Source organism: Equus przewalskii, chromosome 1 (genome assembly GCF_037783145.1).
Source record: "Equus przewalskii isolate Varuska chromosome 1, EquPr2, whole genome shotgun sequence".
Classification (NCBI taxonomy): domain Eukaryota; kingdom Metazoa; phylum Chordata; class Mammalia; order Perissodactyla; family Equidae; genus Equus; species Equus przewalskii.
The window spans coordinates 99,634,341-99,656,376 of record NC_091831.1 but is presented as its reverse complement, the minus strand read 5'-3'; the positions used below and the strand labels follow the sequence as shown (position 1 = coordinate 99,656,376).

Here is a 22,036-nt window from a genome sequence, read left to right as displayed (position 1 = left end):
AATATATGTACTCACTCTCACACACATTCTCTCACATACACACTTATACACTCTCACACACTCAAATGCTCTCACACATTCATTTACACATAGCTTTCCATTTTCGACCTAAAGTGAAAGATGCCGCAATGTTTTATTTTAGTCTTTATCAAGCAAGAGGGAGTACAGCTGTGTGGTATAAGCAATTCCATCTGTCCATCTGTCCATCCGTCCATTCAGCCAACAACACTTACTGAGGGTCTAACATGTGCCAAACACTGAAGTCATAAAGGGCCACCAGGCAAAGCCACCGGCCACCAGCTCGTGTCTGCCAGGCTGCTCTGCTGATGGGACTCAGGGTGTCCCCGAGACACTCCCTCGGCATCCGTGCGCCTTCTCTCCCAATACCTGGCAACACAGGCTGAAGCACAGGTCACAAGGACTGCTCGCGTTTGGACCAGGGCAAGGATGGGCTCATGGCACTGTGCTTGCTTCGGGCATCCTACAGGCTGGAGCTCGCCTGCTCTTCAGCAGAGTCAGGTAAGTCAAATCGACCCCAGTATCTCACAAACGTTTGGAACGAATGCGGGAAACCCTTCCAGGCTATGATCTGACCTCCAAGGACAGTCTGGTTTTTCCTCTGCCTGTCCTGCACTGCGTGGGGACCAACGGGCTCCACTCCTCACCCTCCGTGCCTGGGAAGTGGGTCCAGGGACTGCCAGCGTGGAGCAGAGGTCCCTCACCGCTTGTCTGTATGGGATTTGAGCCACCAGCCATGTCAATGTTGCTTCCCAGCCTGGCTGGTCCTGTTTAACACAGTAAGATGAAGGAGTCAAATATGTCACCCCAACTCACATGGTGTGTGACTCGGAGTGGGTCAACCTCCCTAACACTTAGCTTCCTCATCTTTAAAATGGGAATAATAACTTACCTATCTCGTAGAGTTGGTGTGAGGATTCAAAAACACATGTGAACCGTTTTTGCCTGACGAATGTTAAGTACTCATAAACAATGGCTTTACTTTTTATTAGAATTACTATTCTGGCTCTAGCTATGCAAAAAATCATATATATGCATACTAAAAGGAACTAGAATGAGTCACAGAAAATTGAAAGCTGTAGATTTGTTTAGAGTAACAGGATTGCACGTTTTTTACCTTAATGTCCATTTTAACATTGTTCCAATATTTCCACAAGAAATAAAAATTAAAATCATAAACACAGGTATGTGAAGTCTGATTTACAGTAACCTCATAAACAAAATATTTTACTTCAAATTCTTCTATTTGTGTGCATGACACACAGCATTAACATCTCCTAAAAGGACAGAAGGCAGCTCCTAGAAGCATCCATTGAACATCAGACGAAAACATCGGACGACAACATCAGAAGCTTATCCAGACCCCCAAATCCAAAGAATTAATTCCATAGTAATGGAAAATTCATCCATAAACTTAGCAATAATTTCACCTGTATACCTCGCTATGTCCTGAACAGAGCCTGCCAGATGCTTGCCGTCAAGCATAAGGGCCATCCCAGATTATCCTAGGGCTACAGGTAGGCAGCCATTAAGTTCTCAACTGGGTCGTCCTAACTATGAGCTGTACAAGCAAGCAGGACAGTTGGAGATGGAGTTATTGGGCAAGAAGGAAAACTTTTGTTCCATCTTGAAGAATGAACAGAAGCCATTGTTCTCATCCTGGAGAGCATCCGAGCATTCACATTTAACTTTCAGCCATTCACACAGTGCACTGAGCATGGAAGAAAACACAAAATAAATATTAATGAAATGAACTGAATTGTCAAATTAATTCCCAGGATTTCAGAATGAAAGAGATCTGCACAGCCATTGTCTACCTGCATCCATTTAGAGAAAATATGCTTGCATCTATTGACAAACAAAGGCAGAAATCAGGGGCAGATCTTCTTTTCAAAAAAAGTTGCAGAGATGTTGGGAATAACTTTTAACACATACAAGGGGGTGTTTACCATGAGCCAGACACTGTCCTGAGCACTTCCCGTGGATTATCCCATTTAATCATCATAAACTATGATGCGTAGATGAGGGCACAGAGATATAGAGAAGGGAAAAAGAAAATATTAGGTATTATTATGAGGGCAACAGCCGGAATTTGTTTCCCTGATGGCGTGATTCCATAGCAGAGAAATAAGAAATAGAGCCAGGAGAGCAGTTTGGGCTAAAGTCAGGAGGCTCCTGGTTGTAGGTCATGGGAATCTGAAGTTCTGTTGGGAGTAATCGAGGTCTTAGAGTAGGTAAGCAAAGCAATATGCTAAGATTTCTTTCAGATCTTAAGAAAGCAAGTAGAACTGGAAATGAAGAGAGTAGAAGCCCCTTAAGAAAACACTAAGGAAAGAGCCAGCATCACCATCCCCATCTTCATGGATCTCCATCCCCAGATCCACTGCCCTCTGACCCTCACAGCACCCACAAGGAAGGAATTACTATCTCCATCTGATGCCTTATTATCTGTCGTGGGGGTGTTTTTAAACTAGCACCCCAGATAAACTATTGCTCCAAACAATTCTGACACAGGGAGCTGCTAGTATCTGAAGAACACTGGCTCTCAGAGAGATGGTGGTTCCTGTATCCCCAGCCAAGACCTTGCTTTTCTTTCTCTCCACTTGTTCATTCCCCCTGCCCTCAGAGTCTCAGCAGAAGCCCCAGCCCCCTGGCAGCACGTTTCCTTCGACCCGGCAGTATTTACCATAGCAGTCACCATGATCCCTTCTGTACCTCTAGACTGATGAGGCCTTGGGATAAAAATAATTCACCCAAGCTTATCAATAGAGAAACTGCGACTTGGCTAAGTTCAATGCTTTAACAACATCTCAACTTTCGCAAGTTTCCCAGCTTGGCACCAGTCCTGCTTCTGCATGGTGGTGCCTCGTATCCACCTGGCTGTCAGCTTGATGCAAGCCCACCATTCCGAGTGTCTGACTGTGCGTTCAGCTTCTGGGTGACTGGCCTCAAATCAGGGTGGAACAATAGGCAGGGTGTGTGCGGCTCGGTCCCCAGGGACTGTCCCTCAGCACCCGCTCCAAAGACCCCCCATTAGTCACAGAATGCCCGCCCACTGCTGTGCACGGTAATCCAAATTGGGTTCAAGCCCCCGGCCTCCATGCTGCATTGTAATGCTATATTTTTTATTCAGCACAGGATCAGAGAGCCGCTAAGACCTCACGTTGCCAACATAAAAGAAGAAGAAAGATTTCGCTAATCCCGATGAAAATGAATTCTTCTTATTTTTTCCTAAAAAAGGAAAACACGAGGGTATTACATTGGCCTCTCAAACAAACAGAAAAATCCCTGCCATCCTGAGATGGTTAAAACAGGCAGCTCCACGAGTCCACACAAAGAACGGCAATGACACACCCCTTCACCTCTCCCCGGCTTGTTTTCTTTTCCTGGATATTCCAGCTGTTTTTTCCTGGGGTGCTTTTGGGTATGATAATCCCACTAGCCTTGAAATAGAGTATCAGAGAGGAAGCAGGGTCAGAGGGGGGAAGATGTTCACAGGACTGGAGTGAAGAGAAGAGAGCTAAGGGAAAGAGTCTGCAAGGAAAACCGTGCCCTAAAATCGGCCAGGTTTTTATGAAAGAATCTGAGAGTTTCAGAGCCAGGAGTGACCGTGAAGATAACTAGTCAGACCTTCTCATTAAACATACACATACACGCATACCCATACACACACACACACACGTACATACACATATACACACGTGTGCATATATACACATACATGCACACGTATATGCACACACGTACACATACACACACCCATACACACACAAGGCAAGTGAGGCCGAGAGGGCTTTGACTTGTCCAAGGAAACGGATGCTGCGTTTAGGGCTATAGGTTAAGAGGAGCGGGGACTGTAACCCACCAATCTGTCTCGGAAGAGCCTCCTGTAAGTTTCAGCAAACATCTCCTGGTGAGCAAAGACCCTGAGGACCCCGCTTGATCCCGCCAACACTCACCACTCCTCTGCCCTCTACAAAGCTCTCTCGCTGACTCATTTGTTCACTTACGCACATCCGAGCAACAACTGAACCAGGTACTGTAGGGGGCCGCACACTCTGGTCCAGGGGCCAAATCCAACCTGCTGCCTGGTTTTGTACGGCTCACGAGCTAAGAATGGTTTCACACTTTTTAAGAGTTGGAAAAATAGGTGCTTTTTAAGACTAATATTTCATAACACATGAAAATTATATAAAATTCAAATTTGGGTGCCCACAAATAAAGTTTGACTAGAACACAGGCACACAGTGCATTTCTGTATGGTCTAAGGCTGCTCCCACAACATAGCAGCAGAGTTGAGTACGTGCAGCAAACATGGCACGGTCTGCAAAGCCTAAAACATTTACTCTCTGGCCCTTCACAGAAGAAGTTTGCCTTTGCCGACCCCTGGTAGTGAGAGGAGTCTTTGACACTGTGGGTTTGTAGATCTACAAAGTCCTCCACTTTGCCGACACTACAATTGGAGCTCCAGCCCAAGGCCACCTCTTAGGGGCTATGCAACCTGGGCTAATTTATGAGCATCTCTATGCTTTGGTTCCTTCATCTGTAAAATGGAAATCATGTTTATTCCAAAAGTATAATTGAAACCCAACTGATGTCAAACAAGGTCACCCCGCCCTCTGAGATTTAAATAGCATTGGTTCAAGTTCAACCACATGTCCTCTTCAACATTCCCAGGGCCTTGCATTCTCTTGGTCACTTCGGCTCCAAATTCCAGCTCTTCTCAAACTTTGATCTCACTCATCTCCCCACTTCCTTTTCATTTCCATATTATACAGGAACAATCTAGTTTACCACCTTGATGCCTACATTTCCATGGTCATAGATTCCATGTTTTTGCTAAAGAAAAGGCCCCTCGCTCTGTATCTCGCCCTTAGAAGCCCAGAACAACTATCAGAGCTTAAACATACTTTCTCCCTACCCCAGCAACCTCTACATGTATATTCAGTGTCCCACTGATACGAATTCTGTCACCACCTCCCCATTAGATGATAGAAGCACTATCAGTAGGCTTGGGGTTTACTTGCTTTTTCTCTCTATTAAAGTATATAAAGTAGCTATCATACTGCTTGAGACATAAAAAGAACTAATAAATGCTTTCCTTTCTATGGTTTTCCCCCTTAAAAAACACAGACAAAATACAAAACGTGTAACAATATATATTGCACACGTGGATTGTGAACACAGACTTGCCCACAGTGAAATTCTCCATCTGAAGTATGTATAAGGGGAAGGGGGGACAAGACTGTGCTAGGGAACACCACCTAGGACAAGGTGGCAGATTTCTCTTTCTTAGGGTCTCTTGTGAGGTTATAGTCAAAACATCGGCCTAGGCTACAGTCATCTGAAGGCTCGACTGGGGCTGAAGGACTTACTTCCAAGATGGCACACTCACATTGGTATTGGCAGGAGGCCTCAGTTCCTCACACAGTCTTCTCCAGGGGGTTGCTGATGACATGGCTTCCCTTCAGGTGGGTGATCCAAGAGAAAGAGAGAGAACCTAAAACAAAAGCTGTGGTATTTTATGACCTAATCTTAGAATGACATACCATACCATCCATTCTGCCATGTTCCATTGGTCACACAGACCAATCCTGGTACAACACAGGAGACTACACAAGGATGTGAGAGACAGACTGACGACCTGCTTTTGGGACGCTTGAGACTCTTTGAGTCCTTCCAATACATTCTTGTTTCTTACTTAAGCTAGTTTGCATGTTTTACTATAACTTGCAACCCAAAGAGCCTCGAATAAGATGGAATTCTGAGACTAATGCTCTGTATTTCTACCTCTGAGAAAGAGAAAAGAAATCCTTTCCACATAATTATTGTGAAGCTAATAGTACAAACCAAAAGCAAACAATGAACAACTTGGCATTATGGTTACTTTTGCTGTAACGAATTATCTCACAATTTAGTGGCTTAAAATAACCATTTTATTTCGTTCACAGTTTTCTGGAATTCAGGAAAAACTCAGCTAGGCAGTTCTCGTTTGGGGTCTGTCATGCTGTTGCAGCCAGACGTGTGTTGGGGCTTCAATCATCTGACTTCAGTCTGGCTTCACTGGGCTGAATATGTAAGATGGCTCACTCCCGTGGCTAGCAATTGATGCAGGCTGTCCACTGGGAGCTCAGTTGGGGCTGTCAAACAAAGCGACTACCTGTGGCTTCTCCAGCATGGCAAGCTCAGGTAACTGGACTTCTTACATGTTGGCTGCTTCCCCCCAGAGCAAGCATCCCAAGAACCAGGTGGAAGCTGCATAGCCTTTTCTGACCTAACCTTAGAAGTCATACAGCATCATTTCTACTGCGTACTGTTGGTTAAAACCAAGTCAATAAAGTCAACCCAGATTCAAAGAGAAGGAACATAGACCCCATTTCTCAATGGATATGGCCAGAGACAGCTGATTATCCCAAACATTAGACCTATCCATGCCAAGCTCTCATGGGAGAAACGATGCCTCCGACATAAAAGTGATTAGGGAGTGATCTCCTCAGTTAGAGTGTAAACAGCCTTAACTAGAAGAAACTGTCCATCTGCTGGCCCAGGACATCTTTCCTTCTGGAAACTTAAAGAGATCTCCCAAACCACTTTTATCAGGACACCTTTTCAGATTCAAGTAACAGAAAACTCAAGTCAAACTACCATAAACAATAAAGAAATTTATTGACTCATATACCTGGAAATTCCAACAGAATGGCGGTTTTTAGAGTTGGCTTAATTCAGCGGTTCTGCATACATTTCTCAATCCTTCTCTGGCCCGTCCCTCTTTCATCCTAGCTGGATAGCAAGAAAGTTGCAGCCGGTCTGGCTCTCCTCCATTGTTGCATGACCATTTCCAGAGATAAAGAGACCGAGTTCCTTCTAGACATTGTCTGGAAGAATGCAGATAAATTTTTTAAATGCCCATAGTTAGCCTCTCTCCATATATTATTAGACCAAATTGGGTTATATGGCCAACCCTAGGCAGTCACTGGGGAGAGGAATGGAGTAACTCTTTAACCAACCAGGCTCACCCCTAATCCCTACGAATGGGCTTATCTTCCATGCATGGAGGAAGAGAGGATACCCCATCAAAATTAGGATTTTGTTAGAATTGAGGAAATGGGAAATGGGTGCTAAGGAAACAATCAACAATGTCTACTACGCTGCACTACAGAAAAGGAATTCCTAAAACATCTAAATCAAGTGTAATCTGTCTTTTGCTGTCTTTTTTCCCCATGTGCAAATACAGAATCATTTCTCTGAAAATCTGTCCCCAAATAATTCTAGAAGTCTCCAGAAAGCAACTCACATGAGATTATAAACTAGTTCAGTGAGTTACCAGTGCCATCTGCAACTTTCTCCTGCTGGGTTCCACGGGTCTGCCAGCCATTGCCACCAGTTCTGCGCCTGCCAGGCATGTCTACCTCCCTCCAGAGCCCATGTTCAGTGGCCACTTGCAATGCTGGAAGAATGTTCTCTGCCCTACTGGGAAGACAGCAAAGCAGTGCTGCTTGGCCCCCAGTATGGCATCAGGATTTGCTAAGAGATAAGTTTCATATTTTATTTATCATATCCCCTTGCCCCTGACCCAACCCAGGTCCTCCATGTTCATCGAACACAGCATTCCTTGCAGGTCTAGCCCAGGAGATAATCGGAATGACAAACTCTACACTGTGCTCAGCATCGCCTCCTCCTGAATTCAATAACTGAATTTTTTTTCTAATCACATTTGTCATTTCTGCCTCCCTCGTCCTTTAAGGTAAGTTCTCTCCTAGGAGGCCCCTTAACCCTCTTGCAAATATCCTTCTAATGGACCAACTCACCAGCTTGCCAGGCATCCCAGGCATTTGTGACCCCAGTTATCCAGCTTCATCTAGAGCAGAAACTCCTAACTTGAAATCCAGCCAACAACATCAACTGAGAGTGATTTCTTCTCTCTTCATCTCCCCTTTTGCAATCTATGATCCAGTCATACCTAAGCACTCCATCCATGGGGATGGAGAATGCCATGCTCGTAGGTGCCACCTTATCCTCATATGTGTCACCTCATATGTCTCAAACTTCTGAATTTCTCATATGCTACTCTCTTTACCAATTACACTCTCTTTAGCTGGCTCTTTCACCTTGCAAATTCCTGCACATCCATCAAGACTTGGCTCTGTACCTCCCATGAGTGACATCAGAAATAGACGTGAAGGGTTTATAAAATTTACTTCAGTGGCTCTCAAAGCATTCAAATTGGAAGATATCAGGCTACCAAGAGTTAAGAGGAACAAAAAACAGCACTGCCCTTGGGTCTATTCTAGAACAGGCTTTCTGAGCATTTCCCTGGACAGACCACATCACCAGGGCACTGACACTGGCCAGCTTCTGCTAATCACAGGCAAAACGCTACCCTTCCACATCTCTTAGCATCCTCAAGATCCTTCTACCCACTGAGCTGCCCAGCTCACCATGCACTCCCAGGACTGCCAGGTAGTCTCTCTCCCATGGCTTGGTGCAGAGAATCAGATTTGGAGTATCTCCCAAATGAATTGGGGTTTTGTTCCTTCCAACCTGTGTTGAAATTTACAAGACTAAAACAAAGGCACTCACTGTGCCCTGGACTTGGCTCTGCTCGGGACACTAATTACCCAATGACAGCTCACGTGGGAGAAAGTGGCCAACTCTGATTAAGGAGCCCCATGGGAGGGCGCTGAGGACAATCTTTGCTTTTTCTTTCTAAAGTTGCCTTTGTCTCTATTACCAGTGGCCACTCTGCTTCCGTGCTGCTGGGCATTTGTAGGTACAAGTGAGTTGCGGGATGGACACCACGCTGGAGCAAGAGACCTTGATGCACTACCACGTGCTGAGGCTGTGCAAGATCCTCTTTGTACACGAGCACTGTTCTTCCAACAGTTCTGCAAAATAAGCATTATTATTATCCCCACATGAAAGATGAAGGATCAAGAGCCTAAAGCTGCAAAATCAGAGGGAGACTAAGTTGGATTACAACCCAGTTCTGCTAAAAAGCCATTGCCCATGCTTCCAGAAGAAACTAGAAAGTATGGCTCTTTCCAAATCATAGAATCATGGCATTTTACAGCTGGAAAGGATCTTTCTAAAGACCACATTCAGCCTAGGCCCAAAGCAGTGAAGGGACCTGACCAAAAACACACTTCTAACAGGTTGACTGGCACAGACCTGGAGCCGGGATCCCCGACTTTGAGGCCAGCGCTCTTGGCTCTTTCCCATCTACTTGCTCACCTGTCATTGTCATGGACTTCTCAAGGGCCTCTCCTCACTGATCGCTGACCAGACTGGTCTGTGCTGAACTGGCAGATTTAATCCATTCTGGGGTAGCTATCATCTCGGTGACAGCAGCCAAAAACAAGTAGCAATTTTCCAGCTGCAGAAGGAAGAATCTATAAATAAGTTGCAACTGGGGATATTTGCAAGATGGAAAAATAGCCATCTCTTTTTTTGCCAGCTGGAGTAACTTTGGAGTAACCCCTGGAGATCGTAACTTACTCCCACTGAATACAAGGCACTCGGCAATGTGCTGCAGGAGCTCAGAAAGCTAGCGTGCCCAAGGCCTCGTGGTCACTTAGTGAGGTGCCTTCCTCAGTGCTCACCATCAGCGCAGCAGTGTGGCGAGTTGGGGTTCATACAGAGAGCTCAGGTACATGGAAACACAACCAAGGGTCTTGCGATTGGAGGGAAAACCAAAACCACAATGAAATGAACAAGGACTAGCCCCCTTCCCCAAGGCTGAGGAAATCAGATTGAACCAGACGAAAATCAGGCAGCAAGCCAAACCCTCTCTACCTTGCTGGGGAATCCCTCTTTGTTGCATTTCCATGGGGATGGGTACCCTAGGTACCAAGCAAGTAGATTGACTCCTGGGAGATATTTCTCCTCTGAAAGTAATGAACGATGGGGAGGCAGGCAAGGTAACCAGGAGTGGAGAAAGGTACCACTTCCAAGACTGGAGGCAGAGAATTAAAACCCTCTGTACCAGAAGCAGGAAATATTGAGGTCAAACTTTACTAAATTCTCCAAGAGAATAAAATACAGGATGGAAAAATAGCCATCCTAAAGAGACTTCCTTTTTTTAATCCACAAGGGGCGAGATAAGCAACAAAGGTCTTAATTTGTAGTAAGAAACACTGAGTTTCAACATCAATCATAATGGAAAGAGTGACAAAATTTAAATCAGTTCAATTCAGTCAAACCAGAGAGCACTGGGGCTTAAAGTTCACGCAGCATTCGATCGCTTGGGTTTAAATTTTGATTCAAGCCCCTGGAAGAAACCTGACTATATCAGGGAATAAGCACCCCACAACTCAGCTTCACCCACTGCATGAGAGTCACGGCACTGGTGTCCCCACATATTGTTGCTAGAATGAGGCACTAGGACATTTAGTGTTTACAGCACCGTGGTCAGTATTCTGAGCATTCTCCATGTTTATCTCAGTTAAGCCTCATGACAACTCTGTGAGGTAGTTACTCCTATCACACACACACACACACACACACACACACACGTTGCACAGAAAAGGAAACAGAGGCATGACATGCCCACCATCACCCAATGGTAAACAGGATTTGAACCCAGGCAGCCTGAGACTGAATTCTGTGTCGCCACCACGCTGTCTGTCATTCACGTAAATGTTCACTAGCACCTAGCAAGCTCTTGGTGGCCCTCAGCTTCAGTATTGTTCTGATAGGCCCTGAGATGTTAGAAATCACTGCCAAGAGAGGCCTCTCTGCAAATTTGGCTGGGACACTGAGAACAGGGCTGTCCAGAAACCAACAGACTCACTTATGGCAGCACAGGGTCCTATCCAGCCACCAGATGCAGAGTCATCTCTCTTTAAGCCGAGTCTCTGAAGCAAGGTAGACACAACACACAGAATGCAGGGGGGCCAACCAGAGCTACAGAGATGATTCTTTACTTTGAAGTCTTGGCATGAGTTTGCAACTTCATCTTAAAGATCAAGTTAGATTCCACCCAAAGCATTGACCACGTGTGTTCCTAGGAGAGTGACGTGTCTTTTGATGTTTAAACCAACAAGTGACTTCCTGATGGAACACCAGCTGTGCCCTCCCACAGACTCTCCCTTCTTTACATTCGTAGGGTCTCAGCTGGTGGCAATGACTTAGGTGGGCATGTGCCATGGTCTGTGCCTTTTGCACCCCTGGGTAGCTTCGGATGGTTCCAGGCAATGACTCACATCTGGCAAGGAAGAGCACACCATGCGTGCACACCACAGCTGCTGCTTCTCACAGCACACCACCACCCACACGGGCTTACACAATAAGCGTGTTTCACCAGGAGGCCCAGGTGCCTACCAGCACTGTTTATCAGCCCGTGTTATAAAAACCCATGGGAACCTGGCTTCCCTGCCAGCCAACTAGGCCTGGTTCTTGCTCTTCTTGACTTTCCGACTGAACGTCACAGCAGGACTTTACAAGCAGAATTTCGAAACCCACAAGACTGCAGAAATAGACAAGCAGCAACGTTCACCTCCTGTAACTCATCCCTTATCAGCAGCACTCCTTATTCAGTAGGTATCAGTAACAGAGAGTAATACCAAGACACTGGGTAAATATGATTTCTCCTAGACTTACCTGCCCTGGGCCCAGAAGCTGTGATCCTTTGAGAGGAAACTTACCTGTGAATGTCTGAGAGGCAGCCTAGGGTCCAAGACTGAGGCCATGGGAAGACGTGTCACCAGAGGAGGGACCATCTAAGGCCTCCCCCATACACAGACCCTTAGTGACAGAGACAATTAACATGGTCTCCAAGAAGCCATGACTCTCCCCATAGATGGTTAGAGCAAGCATTTTGCCTCATTCTCCATTAGAAGTCTATGCAGCAAGGAGAAACCATACCAGCCAACGAGTGCTGAGCTTTCTCCAGTACAACTCCCCGAGCTTAGCACTTTACAGTTAGTATCAATCTTCCCAACAGCCCTATGACGTAAGTTTGGAGTTTGGAGTAGATCTGTAACCCGTTATAACGTTTCACACTTAAAATAATAAGAGGGACCGGCCCAGTGGCACAGCGGTTAAGTTTGCAAGTTCCACTTCTCGGCGGCCCGGGGTTCTCCGGTTCAGATCCCAGATGCGGACACGGCACCGCTTGGCAAGCCATGCTGTGATAGGCGTCCCACATATAAAGCAGAGGAAGATGGGCACAGATGTTAGCTCAGGGCCAATCTTCCTCAAAAATAAATAAATAATGAGAAATATACTCCTCATTAGCATTTTTGTGTAGAACTTCAGGTTTTCACTGAGAGAACTGAAGGTTAGTGGGAGAAGTCTATATATTGTCAAGTGAAATACAATTTAAAAAGAAACATGCTCAGCATTACTTTATTTTGTTTTTTGAAAAGTGTGTGTGGAACTGCACAGAGAATGGGCATTAAAGAGTGCACACTGAGAGACGCTAACATGAGTAATATTTAGACGGCTGAATTCCAAGGGGTTTTTATTTTCTTCCTTGCATTTATCTGTACTTTCTATAACACAAAGGTTGTAATAGGAAAAAGGAGAAGGATTAGGTTTGTTCTGTGGGTTCCCATAGGCCAGGTCTGATGTATGGAGATAGCAGGGAGTAGTCAGCTCACGTGAGAAAGAACTTTCCACCAGTAGAGCTGTAGAATAACAGAGTGGGGAGAAGTGGGTCCACTTTCAGAAGAAGTGGCCAAACAGGGTGGACATCCACATAGTGGGGAGATTTTGAATTCTTGCCAAGGAAAAACATAGTGGGGGTTTTAGCTCCAGATCCTGTCTTTAAAAGCTCAGGAACCCAATTTTTTTTTTTAAGTTAAAGGTAGAAAAATGAAGTAAAAAAAAGTGAAAGAAGGAGAAATAGCTTACACCACTTTTTTTTCTTTTTTCTTTTTTTTTTCTTCGCTGAGGAAGATTCTCCCTGAGCTAACATCTGTGCCAATCTTCCTTTATTTTGTATGGGGGTTGCCACCATAGCATGGCTGCCAACAAGTGGTGCAGGTCCCTGCCCGGGATCCAAACCCAGGCCACCAAAGCAGAGCACACCAAACTTAACCACTAGGCCACAGGGCCAGCCCCACCTTGAACTTTTTTTTTTTTCATTAGATGGTGTGGATTTTTTTGGATGGTTTTTCTTAATAATTCTTTTTCTATTCATTCCATTCATTACTGCATTTTCCATTTAGAAAATTTGAAAAATAAAAAATATAAACATAATAAAATTCTCTATAATCTCACACACAAAAAGCCACTGCTAACATTTTCCTGTATTTCTTTGAAATTTTTTATACTTTTATATGGTTTGAATAAAATTGAGTCTGTTTTATAAATGTATACTCATACATACACATATATATGGACATATAGTGTGTATCATCCTTTTCATTTAACATTATATCATAAGTATCTTACTATGTCATTAAATAGTCTTCAAAATTTTTATTTGTTTACTGTATAATGTTTTATCATAGGGACTATATGGTATTTAACAAATTCCCAATTATTGGACTTACCTTATTATAAACATGACTCAAATACTTATAGTAGGTAAATCTTCATCTCCATCATTCTCTCCCTCTCTGTCTCATCTTCCCCTGGGACAGATGCCAAGACGTGGAATCTCTAGGTCAAAGAGTTTGGACTTTTTAGAGGTCTTTAATAAACATTGCTGTTCAGAAGAGCTGAATTCTTTTAAATTCAGAAGTCTGAAGGGCTTCTCACCAAACTCTCCCAAAATCAAGAGTGTTGTTTTTTAAACTTTGCCAATATAACAGAAAAAGAAAGTGACATTTCATTTTCGTCTGCATTGCCTGATTACTAGTGCAAAGGAATATTTTTGCGTTGAAATCTTGACGCCGCCTGGAATTTATTTTAGTGTTTGAAGTAAGGAGTGGCTCTGACTTGATTTTCCCCCACAGAACCAACATCATTTGGTAAGGTTCCATCATTCCCCACTGTATGGTGTGCCCTTGTTTATACCCTAAGCTCTTACGTAGACCCAAGTCTAAGGACTAACCACTCAGTCTGTCACTAACAGGTCTACTGGTTTGATGATTGCAGCTTTATACATTTTATATATCTGGTCATCATTCTTCTTTTAGTTCTGTCTCCCCCACAGCCCATGTACGTTAAACTTCTTTGGTCAAATTCTTCCCCAAAAACTACCTTGGAAATTTTGACCGAGATTTATGAAGCCTGTCTGTTTAACTTAGGACAAATTAACATTTTTACATCATGAAGTCATACAGAATGATGGATCTCCCCATCACTTGAATCTTCTTAATATCCCTTAATAAAATTTGGGGGTTATCATAAAGTTTCCACACACTTCTTGGTAGCATTACTACTAGGCATGACATGATTTTTGTTGCTAGTTTAATATAATCTTTTTCCCCCATCATATCTTCCAACTATTGTTTTGCTGCTTATATATGGCAAAGTTATTAATTTTAGTATATTTTACTTATACAAATATAATTTATATTTTATGGGAATCAGCTTTTAAAATCATAAGTGTGCATGTGTTGAGTTTTATCAATTATATTTTATTTTGTGTGTGTGAGGAAGATTGGCCCTGAGCTAACAACTGTGCCAATCTTCCTCTGTTTTATGTGGGATGCCACCACAGTGTGGCTTGACGAGCCGTGCTAGGTCCATGCCTGGGATCCAGGCACGTGAACCCCAGGCCATGGAAGCAGAGAGTGCAAACTTAACCACTATGCCATCAGGCCGGCCCTATCAATTATATTTTAGCATCAGTTGATATTATCAAGTTGTTTGGGGCTCTCATGGCATGACCAATCAGAAAAATTTCCTCATGTAAAACTGTCCTTAAATTCTTTATATGAATCCCAGTTTTGAATTTAGCCTTCACGATTTTAAATTTTGCATCCATATCATGCAGCATGTGCATTTATAATTTTCCTATTTGTGCTATCAATGAGAAATTTTAAGATCAGAATTAAGCCAGCTTTACAAAATTTTTTCAGCATAGAAATGAGCTCTTCATCAAAAGTTTATGATAACTCAACAGAAATTTGTCTGGCCCTGGGATAAATTTTAGAATAAATTCTTTAATATTTTTATATTTCTTCCATGTACATTGACTTGTTTCACGTTTTTATTCTTAAATCAATTTTGAATTTGCCCAGGAAAACATCTTTTCATTGCAATTTTCCATTTTTCCATAGTATTTATTCCCATAATTTTAAAATCTACTCCAAATCTATGATTATAGCTGCTTATTTTTCTAAATTTCTATTTTTTTCTTAAGTTTTCCAGAAATTCAATGAGAAAAGCAGCTCTTAGATTTAGTAGTCAGTTACACTAGAGGGTTCTCTCTTTTCTAAATCAGAATTTCTGGTTCAATTATAATTTCTTTTCCATGTTTGACTTGCACTCTTCTTGCTCCCTTACCTGTTTTCTTGAGATAAGTATGTCATCCACTTATTTTTATTCTTTCCTTAAAAAAGTGAATCATTCGTTGTTATCACTTGCCTCTGAGTATAACTTAAACTACATTTCATGTAGTTAATATAAGTATTTTCTTTTTATTATTTTCTAAATAAACTATTAAGAAAACGGGTTTGACTTTTAGAGAGGTTTGGGGATTATATTGTTTTATTTCTTAAGTGATTAGATAGATATTTTTGTTTAATTTTTATTTTTCGTTTCAATTTTAAAGCATCGGGGTTAGAGAACATGGGTTGTACAGTTTCTACAATAAATTTGGAATCTGTTGATATTTTCTTTGTGGCACTATGTCTTTTAATCACTTCTGACAAAGGTTGATAAAGATTGTTAAAAACATTACACAACTTTACCATTTTCTCCTTGTTATTTTTTTCGGGTTTTTTTTTTTTTTTTTGAGGAAGATTAGCCCTGAGCTAACTGCCACCAATCCTCCTCTTTTTGCCGAGGAAGACTAGCCCTGAGCTAACACCCATGACAATCTTCCTCTACTTTATATGTGGGACGCCTACCACAGCATGGCTTGACAAGCAGTGCCATGTCCGCACCCAGGATCTGAACCAGCAAACCCCGGGCCACCGAAGCAGAACCTGCACACTTAACTGCTGTGCCACCGGGCTGGCCCATTCTTGTACTTTAAACAATGTTCGATTGACACGTATTTCGTTTGGCTGTTGAGTGCGTGACGGGGGTGTGGTGGTGAAGCCTCAGGCTCTGGGTTCAATTCTTCGTCTGTCCCTGATCAGTTGTGAGATTCTCTAACCCTCAGCTACCCTTCCTCCAAAATCGAGGTGATAACAACACATACCTCAAAGCACTTCCCAGAAATAATTCCTGACAAATGCCAGGTATTGTAACCGGGACATCGCACACACTCAAAAAGCACGTATATTCTAGAATATACAACTTATCAATATAAAATGACTCCTTGTTTTCCACTTAATTCTTTTTGCCTTGAAGATCACTTTTTTATTTTGAAATTAACATGTTCTCCCAGCTTTCCTTGAATCTATGTTGCTTATCTAGTCTTATTTTATTTACTTTATTTTCAATCTCACCACATATAATTTTGGGTGTATTCCTTGTTAGAATATAACTCGCTGATTTTTAAACACAATTTAAAAGCTTTCGTAAAAGAGCTTAAATCATTTCTATTCATTGCCTTGACTCACCGTCATCTCTTGTCTATTATATCACTTTGTGCGTTTGGGCTGTAAGGTTTTCATGCTGTATCTCTTTCCTCTCATTTGCTTTTATGGGCTATATTTTTTAATCTCCTCTAGAGTTGTAAACTTTGTATTCATCATTTTAAAAATTCTACCAGAGGCTGCCTTTAACTTTTACTTTTCCTGGGTTTTGTTTTCCTATTGAGGTGAATTCACGAAACATAAAATTAACCATTTTAAAGTGAACAATGCAGTGGCATTTAGTGCATTTGAAACATTGTCCAACCATCACCTCTATTCCTTTAAGTTTTATAGAGGATTTTCACTTTATTAATCTAATTATCAAAGGTTGCATTTTCCTGAGTGAGATGAGAACTACCTCAGGCTACTTCTCTCTCCAGTGTTTCTCTCACATAGTTGGGGTTTGCAACCCATTCATAAAAATTAATAGTGGGTAGGATTCACTTTTTATAGGATTAAACTCCATAACCTCTCTCTCGAATTATGTTTGCTATCAGTATACAATTTAGAATCTTGGAAATTTGTATTCAATTTCTTCATGTTATGGGTGTTATGGGTGGAATTGTGCCCACCCCAGAATTCATATGTTGAAATCCTAACCCCAAGTACCTCAGAATGCAACTGTTTCTGGAGATAAGATCTCTCAAAAGGTTGTTAAGATAAAACGAGGTCATGAGGTGGACCCGAATCCAATGTAATTGATATTCTTACAAGAAGATGACATTTGGACACAGACATGTCCAGAGGAAAGACCATATGAAGACACATGAAGAAGGTTCAGCAAGCCAAAGAGAGAGGCCTGAGAAGACCCCCAACTCTGCCGACACCTTCTTCTCAGGTTCTCAGCCCCTCGAACAGTAGGACCAGAAATAGCTGTTTAAGCCACTCAGTCTACAGTACTTGGTTATGGCAGCCTTAGCAAACTAACACACGTAATAATCACCTTTCCACCTCAGGATCTCAATACACTATTGCCACTCCATCAAGACCAGCACCACCATCATGCACACACACGCACACACATGAGCACGGACACACACGAGCGCGCACACACAAACACTTTCTCTAGTTAATTCCCACTCATTAAAAGACCCCCCTTCTGACCACCTCCACCGGTCTGTTTTAGACCTCCTTTCATTGCACTCTGCACGCTAGCTTCCTATCCCTTCATACAATTGTACTTATCTAGCTGTTTGTGTGACAATAGTTTACTCCATATTCTCAGGACCTAGCTCATAGTTTAGCCCGTTAGGTGCCACCAACAATTTACCAAATAATCGAATTAAGCACTGAATAAATTAAGGACATTCTGATTTTGCTACCTGCACTGTTTTCACTAGAACACACCACTTTCATAGTCAGCCCAAATGGTTTTCATTTTCACAGAATAGATTAATTTTCCTCTTTGCTTTGTTTTGGCCCTTCGCCTCTATCTTGAAATGTCTTGCTAATGCCGATTATTTCAACAATGCCCGCAAAAACCTGGCTTGCAAGCAGCAAGTGCGGTTTAAGGAAGGCTGAATTTTTTTTCCTATCACTCAGACAAATAAAGACAAAACCCGCATATCATGAAGGTAAATATCCCTTGCTGGAGCCCCAAGCCCCAAATCTCTATCTGGCCACCACGATTTGCTTAAAATAAGTGAATCCAGCTGGGAAAGATTAATAGGTATTTTTACATATATACAAACGTAGATATTTCATAAAAACATATCCCACATAGCCCCCATCTTCAGATCCCGTAGATAATTAAAAGCACACCAATGCACTGCGCTGAATTTGCTGCCACTAATTTGCAGGGGAGAAAATAATTATTCTGACAATTAGACCCAGAGCAGCGTGCTCCTTGTCAGAGGAGGCCAAAGATCCTTGCACGTGCGTCTGCATCACCTTTTAACAGCTTAATTAATTTGCACACTGATAAAATCTCCAAGCCGGTCTAGGAACCCACCTGTTAATAAAATGATGAATGAGATTCATGGGATTCTTTTATCCTGGGGGTTTCATACCCGGCTTCATTTGCATATTAGAAACCCTTTACGTCTCTTCCCCAGGAGCCGCTGGCTTCCAACAGCCATTCACAGCGCACAGCTATTGCTCTAAATTCAATTACTCTTATTAGCATAAACCCCATGTGATTCCACCTGGCATCGGGTCGTCATTTTTATGTAGACCATTCTCTACCCTGGAGCAACTGCCCTTCACTAGAGACGTAGATATTTTTCCATCCCTTATGAAAGAAGCACTTCCTTCCAATACAAGAATGAAATCTATCTGAAACCAATAGTGCCTCTCAAAACCGACGCGTGGGGACCTGTCTCCAGCTTTAGGGCTCCTTCCCTCACATTGTGCCTTCCTCCCAGCTCCCTGCTTAGAATCTGCCCTCCTGTCAGTCAGGATTTCTCACAGCTGTCAGGCAGCCAGATAAAACTCTTCACTTTGGCAAGGGTCCTTTAACCCCACACCCCACGGCTCAGCCGAGCAAAACAACAGACCAGCAGGGCGGTTCCATCAGAGGCTGGCTTCAGGCAAGGAAAGGCAGTAACCAGTCACAGCTGTGCATCTTCAGCCCAATAACCTATGCAAAGTGTAAACAAGTTTTGGGGGGCAGGTAAAGGGGGGAGGATGGAATTACTTTCTTCCTCCTTGTTTTCACCCCTCATTCCCCAGCTTCAACTATCGTTTCAAAAATCATATCTAAACACCACTAGTTATGGATTTTACCCCTCCAGGGAAAGAGGAAGGGAGACATGCAGGTAGGGAGTCATATTTAAGGAGCACCAGCTAAGTGCCCGGCAGATTACGACACCCCACTTAAATTTCACAATCATCACAGTAGTCTGATCATTCTCTGTTGACATGTCAAGAACCGGAAGTCCAGTGATTTGCAGAAAGCTATCCACCGTGCAACAGAAAGAGGGAGAGGGACCCCAGCAAATATCCCAGAGCCCAGTGGCTTTCTCTGCTCCTCTGAGCACCTTTTTCCCTCCTCTCTCCCCGCTGATTTCCAGGATCAGCAGACCCAGGCAAGCAAAGGCTGCACTTGGGCAGCCTCGAAATTCTGACCAAGGCGCCAGCGGGAACAAAAGATACAAAGCGAGCCGGTGGCCTTTGTAATAACTATTTCTGCTAGGAAACCGCTTCTTGCCTCACTAGTGTTTCTCTGAGGCTGATTGATACTCTTGGAGCGGGAAACCCATGAGAAAGTCCCTTTCCTTCTCAAAATTGAGGGCTTCCAGTGGGCTCGGCAAATGTGCCAAGATGCACCCCCCTCTCCCGCCCCCCAGCTTTCCATGGTGAATGCCTGCATGGGGCAGGAAGGAAGGCTGCCAAGCGCTGTTCTCAGCAAAACGCTCCCCAGGCAGCCACCAGGTTCCCATGTCACTGCCGGGCTCCTCAGTGCTCTCTGAAGGCCGTGGGCCGTGATGAATATGTGAGAAAAACAAACATTTGTCCCAGGGTTTGGGAAAGAAAGGAAGGGAAGCTTGGAGAGAGACTCCCTCAGGCAGGCCTGGGAAACCCCAGGGGTCTAATTGAAAGGGTTTAAAATAGTAAATATGAAATCTAAACCCAGATGGTGCTTTTTCAAAGGAAGCAAACCACTCATTAAGCCGATTCCTTCGTACAGGATCACCTTAAAAACACAACATGAAGCAAAGCTTCCCCCTTCCCCTGACGCTAGTTTGCTGCCAAATCCCATTTTGATCACACAGCTGAGCAGACGAGAGCAGTGAGCAAGGTGGGGATGGTTGGGAGGAGGGTGGCAGAGTTCTTCCTGATTTGCTATCTTGGGTAAAGTGGTATTAGAGACGTTGTTGATTCCTTCTGAGCCCTGGGTTCAGTCTCAAAATCTTCTCCTGATCAAGGGACCCAAAGGAAAAGAAAAGTGAAAGCGGTCGAAGCTGAGTGGCCCCCAGAAATCCAACCAGGCAAGTTTGGAAATGGGGAAAGAGAAGGCGGTAAGCAATGTCTACGCCCCACATGCCTCACCCAGTCCAAGCTGCCCTGGCTTGAAATCTCCCAACAAGAAACATGAGCAGGGCCCAAAAAAGGAAGACCGAGCAAGCACACCTGGAATCATGGAGACCCTTCCAGAGAGGGTCTTCCCCAATAAATCCACCTTGTTTATTCAGCTTTCATTTGACTTACTCCTGTGTGTGCAGGGGGCACTGGGAAGATGGACACAGCTTAAACAGACCTGAGATTCCCAAAATTCCAGCACCCCTCTGGGATGTCTTATGATCCACAACACAGCGCCCCAGGAACCCTCACATCATACACCATATTTCACCAAGTCTAAGACACCATCTATTGTAAGATACACCATTGTTTTAGAGACCACTAAGGAGGAAAAAATGCCACCATTGAGACCATGACATGCCATCAATTTTAAGAAGCAGACTGATTTCAAAGATGTTAATATGAAAAAAAAAAAAAAAGAGCATCTTAGAATCAATGAAATGTATTAATAGCTGACACTTACTGGGAACATAGCCGGTGCCAGGCCTGATGCCAAATGCTTCCCATGGATTATATCAGTCACTCCTCACAACTATAATTATCTCCATTTTTCAAATGAGGAAAGCAGGTCTTCAAGAGCTGAATTGACTTGCCCAACATCACACAGTGTGGCCAGTATGCACATTCAGGCATGTCTGAATCCAGAGCCCAAGCATTTATACTTGTGGGGTCCCCAAAATCCCCTAGGATGGATCTTGAAAATATACATTTTCAGCCCTCACCACCTCGAGTTTCTGATTCATTAAGTTACTTGAGTGGTGTTGCCAAAATTGCCTTTTATTCAAGCAACCGAGCTATTCCAATGAAGGTAGTCCAGGGCACACGCCTGGAGAACCTGAAGGAAGATTCTGTATGGAGGTTCATAAATGTCAGTCCTGGGGTATCACCAAGGCATAGTGAGTGCCGGAAACACTGGCTGATTTCTTTGGCGGGTGGGCAGTAGCCTATTGCTGATGAGGTGCAGTAAATTCATCAGCCTGTGGTATTTTAAGAATACTCTTAGGGGCCGGCTCCATGGCCAAGTGGTAAGTTCGCGCGCTCCGCTGCAGCAGCCTGGGGTTCAGATCCTGGGCACTGACAAGGCGCTGCTCATCAGGCCACGTTGAGGCAGTGTCTCACATCCCACAACTAGAAGGACCTGCAACTAAGATATACAACTATGTACGGGGGGGGGGTTGAGGAGATAAAGCAGAAAAAAAAAGAAGATTGGCAACAGTTGTTAGCTCAGGTGCCAATCTTTAAGAAAAAAAAAAGAATACTCTTAATAACCTGAGAGAGTTACTCTGTCCTGGTAAACCAGCCAGTGCACAGCTAAAAACGAGCAGTTCCATTCCACAATCAAGGTTCTACTCAACATC

The 22,036-nt window shown here is 43.5% G+C and overlaps 1 long non-coding RNA gene across 7 annotated transcripts in view; it reads right to left on the bottom strand.

Moving 5' to 3' along the window:
• Positions 1 to 19,003, bottom strand: part of LOC103562241 (uncharacterized) — a 224,079-nt gene extending 205,076 nt beyond the window's left edge. For all 7 annotated transcript variants that reach the window (XR_011539853.1, XR_011539870.1, XR_011539854.1 and 4 more), the window contains exons 1-6: positions 18,610 to 19,003; positions 13,515 to 13,623; positions 9,250 to 9,391; positions 8,750 to 8,903; positions 6,698 to 6,893; positions 5,414 to 5,518 (exon numbers count right to left, since the gene is read on the bottom strand). This is a non-coding gene — a long non-coding RNA (uncharacterized lncRNA). The remainder of the gene's footprint in view (positions 1 to 5,413; positions 5,519 to 6,697; positions 6,894 to 8,749; positions 8,904 to 9,249; positions 9,392 to 13,514; positions 13,624 to 18,609) is intronic.
• Between the last annotated feature and the right edge of the window lie 3,033 nt (positions 19,004 to 22,036).